Source organism: Gopherus flavomarginatus, chromosome 12, assembly GCF_025201925.1.
Source record: "Gopherus flavomarginatus isolate rGopFla2 chromosome 12, rGopFla2.mat.asm, whole genome shotgun sequence".
NCBI lineage: Eukaryota > Metazoa > Chordata > Testudines > Testudinidae > Gopherus > Gopherus flavomarginatus.
Genome location: NC_066628.1, coordinates 40,027,847 through 40,035,704, shown reverse-complemented (window position 1 = coordinate 40,035,704; position 7,858 = coordinate 40,027,847). Strand labels below are relative to the sequence as shown.

Below are 7,858 nucleotides of genomic sequence, written 5' to 3'. Positions count from 1 at the left end.
ACAGTAGAAGTTTTGCTATAGTTCAGGACTGCATAAAGACTTCAAAATTTAGCCCTAAATTTGCACCAGAAGCAGAGAATGTGGCCACAGTTGTCAGTCAGTAACTAGGATAGGTCTACACAGCACACTAAACCTGGGCCCGCGTGACCTGTGCCTAGGGTGACCAGACAGCAAGAGTGAAAAATCAGGACGGGGTGAGGGTGTGTGTGTGTGTGGGGGGGGAGTAATAGGAGCCTACATAAGAAAAAGACCCCAAAATTGGGACTGTCCTTATAAAATCGGGACATCTGGTCACCCTACCTGTGCCTGCACACTTGGTATTTCCAAGCCTGTCTTTGAGCATCCACACTGCATGGGAAACCTGGGCCTTACAACCACGCTGGTGCATCCATACTGCACAATGCAGACTTTAGTCAGAACTTCAGCTGCTGTGGACATATACCACCATATCCCAAGAGTCCTGGAACCCTTGGTGGGTTGTGGGAGAACCTGTCTGTCCTGAGAGAGTTGACTGGAAGTGCGTTTAGCCTGCAAACACATCCAGTCAAGCCATTTTGCATCTGCATGCCCCCAGCAGCCACAGCCCAAGATGGATCCTGACCCAGTGGAAGAACTTCTCCACCTTATGCTCTGTCCTGGTTTGGGAAACATGCAGACCATCTGCAAGATGCTGGAGGACATTTCACTGGCAGTTTCTGAACTGCCCAAGGCACCTCTCAGAGGGGGATACTGACATGCCAACTGCTACCCAACTGATGCTGGTCATGCCTGTTGCCTTGGTCACATTCCCCTTTTGCAGATCGGCGCTTCTGGAGTAGGGCCACAAGCACAGACTGGTGGGACCATGTTGTCACATGGACCTGCGATGACCAACTCCTAAAGAAGCAGATATTCCTGGAGGTTTGTGATCAGCTTGCACCAACCCTACAGCACCACGTGAGGGAGGACAGGCCAATTCAGAAGCCGGTCCTTATAGCCATCTGGAAGCTGGCTTCTCCTAGACTGCTACAGATCTGTGGGTAACCCGTTTGGAGTTGACATATCAATTGTGGGGGAGGTTGTGGCAAAGGCTTGTGAGGCGATCAGGACTGTGATATATCCAGAGGCGATGGGTGTTCCTGAAATAGTTGCTGGGGCCACTGATGTAGCAAGGAGCACATGAATACATAAATCACCAAGGGTATTATTCCATCATTGTGCAGGCCCTGGCTGATCACAGGGCAGATTCATAGATACTAATGTGGGGATGTACAGGCAGGGCTCATGGTGGCAGGGTTTTCTGGAAATCAGGACTTGATCTTCATGGACAAACTGAGACATTATTGTTAGAAACAGAGTCACTATCCCCACTGTTATTCTAGGGGACCCCACTAACCCCCTGCTGCCGGGTTTATGAAACCAGACCTGTCTTTCAGAAGACCTGGCAAAACAGAAAGTTCAGCTACATGGTCAGTAGCTGTAGGATGGTGGTGGAACATGCATTTGGCAGACTGAAATCCTGTTGGCACTGCCTTCAAAACTGTTTGGATGCCAGTGTCATCAATGCAGTGTGCATTATTGCGGCCTGCTGTGTTCTGTACACTGTCTGCCAGGACAATGGGGAAGCCCTTTTCACCAGGAGTGGCCTCAAGACACTGCTGGATGTCTGAACTGGCGCACACAGCTAAACAGTGCACCCGTCATCACACACACACATACACACACACCAGAAATCAGGGATGCTTTGTGTCCCCACATAATGGGTTTGCATCGTCCCACACATGAGGAAGAATGAAATGGTATTTAAGGTGATACTTTGTATGGATGTAGCAGCTGTGGAGTGTTTTTTAAATGTGTTGGTGTTATGTATTAAGAATTTTGTAAACCCTTTCATGAAATGTCTGGAGATGTGTTGTGCATTTTATAAATACTGGCCATGTGCTACAACTCACAGTTTATGGGTTACTGTGATCTCATTTTATAAATATTTATAAGGAAATGTATTGCGAATGGGCACATGATGACATTCAGTACAGTTTGTGCTACTTTTAACATTATACATAATAAGCTTTCTATTGTATAGTGTGCAAATTCAACACTTTTATTTTACACACTGTATATGAGCATTAACATACCAATGTAAGAACCAGAAAAGCAGAGCAGCTGCCATCAAAACGTACAACATAATCAGCTCACTGCCAAAACAGTGAAAGGTGAATGTTCCCAAACATATCCAGCTATTCCTGGATGTCCCCAGCCCTCTGTTCTCCTTGGCCCTTCTGGTGCATTTTGCATGTGTGGGCCACAAATAGCCTGGAGTGGATGAATGCACAGGGTACATCTGTCCATTCCATATGCTACTGTTCATTGCACGTGACAAGGTCCAGCTACTTCCTGAATTGTCCAAAGACTGCAGGACACGATAATGAGGAGTACTCAGACTGCTTTAATTCAAGGTCAAAAGATTATTTTTTTTAAAAAATCAATGAGCTTTGTTGTATTCACACAAAACACCAGCCACTTCAGATATCCTTTGGAGCAGCACTGAAAGCCATCGCACATCATGGTAAAAATTCAATTGAAATGATTTCTACAACCTCTTCATTGGGGGGGGGGGGGGCAGGGAGGACGGAGAACTTATGAGTGGCCTAGTCACCAGCTGTGGTTTTTAAATCTTGTCAGGCAGGGGTAGCTCTGGAGAATATGGATATTCTGGAGGTCCCCAAGTGGAAGTGTGAATTTCAGTTTCAGGACAGCCATCCATATGCACTAAGGACATATTTAGGGTCTAGTGATGGACCAGCACATCTCAGAATGGGCGGGGGGTGGGGGGAAGAGGACTTGTGAGTTACAAGGTGGGCGTGGCTGGCTTATAAGGTGTGCTGAATAGACAGGAGGGGTATGTGAAACTACTAATTGTGAAGCTCCAAACCTTACTTATAACCATCAGTAAGTAATGTGATGGGGCAAGGCCAGATGGCTACAGTAAAGTACTGAGAAACAGGTATGTTAGCCCCAAGCTAAATCCCTAGGACCCTGGTAACCAAATGGCAGTTGCTCCAGGTTAATCAAGGCACCTGAGGCCAATTAAGATCTTTCTAGAAGGCAGTAGAGATAGCTACTTTAATTAGAACACCTGCAGCCAATCAAGGCAGGCTAATCAGGGCACCTGGGTTTAAAAAGGAGCTCACTCCACTCAGGCAGGAAGGAGCTGGGAGCAAGAAGCTGAGAGTGAGAGAGTGTACTGCTGGAGGATTGAGGAGGACAAGCATTATCAGACAACAGGAGGAAGGTCCTGTGGTGAGGATAAAGAAGGTGTTTGGAGGAGGCCATGGGGAAGTAGCCCAGGGAGTTGTAGCTGTCATGCAGCTGGTACAGGAGGCACTATAGACAGCTGCAATCCACAGGGCCCTGGGCTGGAACCCGGAGCAGAGGGCGGGTCCAGGTTCCCCCCAAACCTCCCAACTCCTGATCAGACACAGGAGGAGCTGACCCAGATTGTGGGTTCCACAAGAGGGGAAGATTACTGAGGTGAACAAATCCACCAATAAGCGCAGGACCCACTAAGGTAGAGGAGGAACTTTGTCACAGTAGCTAGTACACATTTCATGATAACTGCTTGTTTAGCTTCTCCCCCCCCTTTCCCCCCCCCGCTCTTTTCATGGTGTCCATTTTGAATCTCCTGTGGTTTCAGAGAAAAAGGAGAGGGTGGAAGGGGAATGTTCCACCCTAAATGGAAGCACACCAAACCCACGGTTTGTGTTAACTTAATAGGCCCAGAAGCCAGCAATCTCCCATCTACATATCAATACAAACAAACAGAAATGTAGCAGGCTCCAGCTCTGGGGCTTGCTTTGACACCAGTTCTGCAGCCTCCTTCTCCCCAGGGCCATCTCCAAACAACTCCTCTGAGTACAGACCTGGGATGTGTTGTAGCTGCTTTGGCGGTATAGCCAGGGCCACCCAGAGGATTCAGGAGTCCTGGGGCAAAGCGGGGGAGCTGCGATGCTTGTACTCACCCGGTGGCGGTCCTGGTCTTTGGTGGCATTTCGGCGGCAGGGGGCCCTCCAGTTGCTCGGCATCTTCGGCAGCACCGAAGGCCCCCTGCACCGCCGAAATGCCGCTGAAGACCCGGAGCGACTGAAGGCCCCGCCGCCGCCGAAATGGATTTAAAGGTTACAGTGGCAAAGCTTATACAATTAAGATGCATGTGGATGCTAAGCAACATGAATGCAGATGTTAGTTGACTAAGGATCCAGTAATAATTCCTGGAATCAATCCAATGGACAAATAAGAAAGCAATTCTGAGAAGACTGATGCATTGATGTGTGGTGTGTGCTGCTTGTGTGTTCCCTGCCCCTACTTTTTCTTCCCCACTTCAGAGTAGCTTTCAGATCTACTATGCCCTCTGGAGTTTTCAGAAAAATCAGTTTCTTAGGATGGCTAAGTGGTTTTCTTAGAGAGGCTTCACTACACCCAGCTCCAAGGAACACTGGCTGAATGGCTTGCAAAACACTCTACCCAATCAACTATTTTCTAAAAATTAGACTGAAAAGGTGGAGTTTCAGGGATCATGGGTTATTGTAGATCTTGATTACATTCTCCTTTGCTCAGAATGAGGCTTTTGCTGATGCTAAAAGACAGCTTTGAGACCTGAGTGTTGCCTCAAGAGTATAGTACTCAGTCAAGAGGCGAGTGAACTATGAAGGATATTTTTATGTTCTAAGGAGGCTGAGATTTTTTTTTTTAAAGCCGAGAAACCTGAAGCAACAGTGGCAACTCTGTCGTCCGCTTGAGATAAGACCGAAGCAGGCTAATTTTAGTCACTATGCACTATAAGCTGAAAAATAAAATAATTGAACTAGAGAATGTTAAAGTGCTGACACTGCTGAGCTCTGTGCTGAACCCAAACAAAAAGGTCTTGCCCAAGACATTTATAGACTGAGTTACAAAATTAGTTTCTAATTGAAAATAACATTCAGCTTCCCTTTGTGATCCCTTCACTACTGTAAAAGAGAGAGTCCCTATGGTGTGGGCCCATTTGAAGTCTACATAGTGTACTAGAAATTGAATTGGACGTATCAATGACTGCAGAATGTATATTGCCTAGTTAGTAACTGAAAGTAACATTCTGGTCTGTATGGTCTGACACACACTTTATCTAGTTATCTTTCCCCATCATTATATATAGATCACATCACAGTATGAAAAGTAACATTAACCAATTAACATAGATAAGGCTGTCCTCAGTTATATGTGCTCACTGGCTATTTTCACACAGCCATATAGTAAAGAGATCTGTACAGTTTAACTGTGAATGTTCAGTAGTTTAGTATCAACCATGTATTTTCCCCAGGTGAAAAAAGAACTAAAGAATATTCCAGGGTTCGGCTAGTTGGGCAGTGGGTGAACAGTATTGCCAACTCATGGTTTTAAAATCATGAGTCTTCAATTCCCAGCTCATAGTCAAGTGTGAATCTCAGCTTTCATTTAAAAATAATAATAAACAATTCTAGCCTTCATTTGGGGAGAAAGGCTTGAAAAGGTGACCTGAGTGCACACTAAAGACTCGAAAGAAAGGAAAAAAACCCACATCAAATCTTACTATATTTTAAAATCACATGTTTTTTCCATCCTAACTCATATTTGAATCCTTCAGGTTGGTAGTACTGGGTTTAAGGTCACTGGCAATTGAGTTTCCTGAAGGAGGGCCCTGTAGCCCACCCCATCCCATTCTAGTAGGCAGCCTAGACACTATATACATTTTTTTCCCCCAGAAAATCCTTCTGATAAGTTAGATACATAATAGACACAATACCGCTCCCATTGAAGACACTGGAAGGGTTCCCATTGACTTCAGTGGTAGAAAGACAATGCCCAGTGTGTGTGTATAAAGGAAAACAAGTAGCTCAATGTTTTGTTTTAAATAATACCAGCCACATATTTGGTACTATTACAGAGTCCTTACAGAGCTTTTAACGATACTGAACTTTGCTGGTGACAATATTTAATCTGATCCTCTTAGGAATTGGTGTGTTTAATTTTAGCTTTGTTATTAACCAGGGGTTGACAGTATATGAGTAAAAGATTGTGGCAGATACAGAGGGATGAAGTACAGTTGATGTAATGCAAGTTATGGGTTACGGTAAATACACAACTTTATTAAGGGTTATCAGTGATCTATTTTTACACAGAGGGGTTCAGAGTTCAGTGCATCTAAACACAAGCAGTAAAACATTCTCTTTAATAAAGGCCCCTCTAATATTAAAGTTACCAGAGGATCTTCAATTCATATTTGTCACAAGTCATGTTACATTTTTTTAATTACTTTGTATTTTAAACAAAATAATTCTCTATTCTGTACTTTCAACATTGTGAACAGAAGATTTTTTTTAAATTTTGCTAATAACTGCTTCCAAGTTCAAATATTTCCCACCCAGGCTATAAATGACATTTATTCTTTCACTCATTCCATGAGGATTGCATCTGTAGTTCAAGTGAATACTAGAGATCAACTCTTTTTCAGGGAAAAGTGAATCCAGAACTAGGCAGTGAGCAAAAGGAGGAACTGTTTTTGAAATATAGCATTCTCCAAAATGTAATTTACAATACACACCAACATTCGATTAGTGATCTTGGACCTTTAAGAGAAGTTCGTGGAGGTTTGGTAAACAATCTTTGTACAGTGGTCAGAATTTCTTCCTAAAATGGGGGAGGGAAGGAGAGAGAGAGAGAGAGACAGCAGTCTTCACTCACTCTAAAGTCAGTACTCTAGCTGAGTGCTCAGTCCCTTTCTGTACCTTAAGTGTTAGAAAAATGTTTCATAGTATCCTTAACCAAGTCATGTATTTTAGGCACATAGCCTCTCCCAAGGTCAAATTTCTCCCTGGTTATGTTTATGTGGAACGTCATTGCTAGAGAATTTTCAGTTTTATGGCCATTGTTCCTGATGAAGCTCACATTGAAGTACCCATGCAACCAAAGTTAAAACGAATATAGAAGTATATGTAATTCACAAGAATAGCAAACGGAGCATGCTCAGTAGGTGCCCAGCGACCACAGAAGTGGGCCTGGAGTAAGAAGCGAGAGACAATATATGTTTAATAATGATTCTAAAACAACAGGACAGAGTTGCTATCAACCCATGTGAAAATAAAGCACCTGTGCTTTAGCAGAATTGTAAGGAATTCAGTCACTCCAACTTGCCACTGGATGTCACTGGTCCTTCACACTAATAGCAGAGCAGGGATTGTATTGTTGAGACAGTAGAATATAATTTCAACGCTTAGGGATTTCTGGAGCACTTCATGTAGACCCACATAAATTGATTAACCTAATTATCCACAGGAGCTTCCAAAATATCATTAGGTGTAGGCAGCGTATTCCGGGTCCCAAACCTAAGAAGACAGAGTACGTGAGAAATATTCAAATGGAGATGAAGCTTTCCATTCCATTGGATGTTTTAATGAGACAAATCCAGCCTCTAACCTTTAAGAATGCTTGCGATCTGTTTCTGTACACTCATCTGTCTCACTTCCTGATCCTCTGGCTTCTTGTTCAGTGTGACCCTACTACCATTTTTGATTGGGAAGAGCTTCACCTGCTTATGCTTTAAAACCATATACCAAAGAACTCAACAGATTCATAAGTGTGAATGGGAGTAAATAGTGCAGAATCTAGGCTACATCATCTTATCCTTCACAAGCACACTTGCATCTGCTCATATGGCTATGCCTATGGTAATTTGGCAGTGCCACTGCTTGCAATGTTGGGCCATTCTCTAGCTTGTATCTCATTCCTTCATACAGTCATGGAAGTTAGAAAATGAAAATGGGCTAGTAGGTCCCATCTAGTCCTTCCTTCCCTGTTGGTACGGGAA

General features: G+C 43.9%; 1 long non-coding RNA gene across 2 annotated transcripts in view; it reads right to left on the bottom strand.

Moving 5' to 3' along the window:
• Positions 1-6,131: 6,131 nt before the first annotated feature.
• Positions 6,132-7,858, bottom strand: part of LOC127032089 (uncharacterized) — a 58,441-nt gene continuing 56,714 nt past the window's right edge. For both annotated transcript variants that reach the window (XR_007768711.1, XR_007768712.1), the window contains one exon: positions 6,132-7,376. This is a non-coding gene — a long non-coding RNA (uncharacterized LOC127032089). The remainder of the gene's footprint in view (positions 7,377-7,858) is intronic.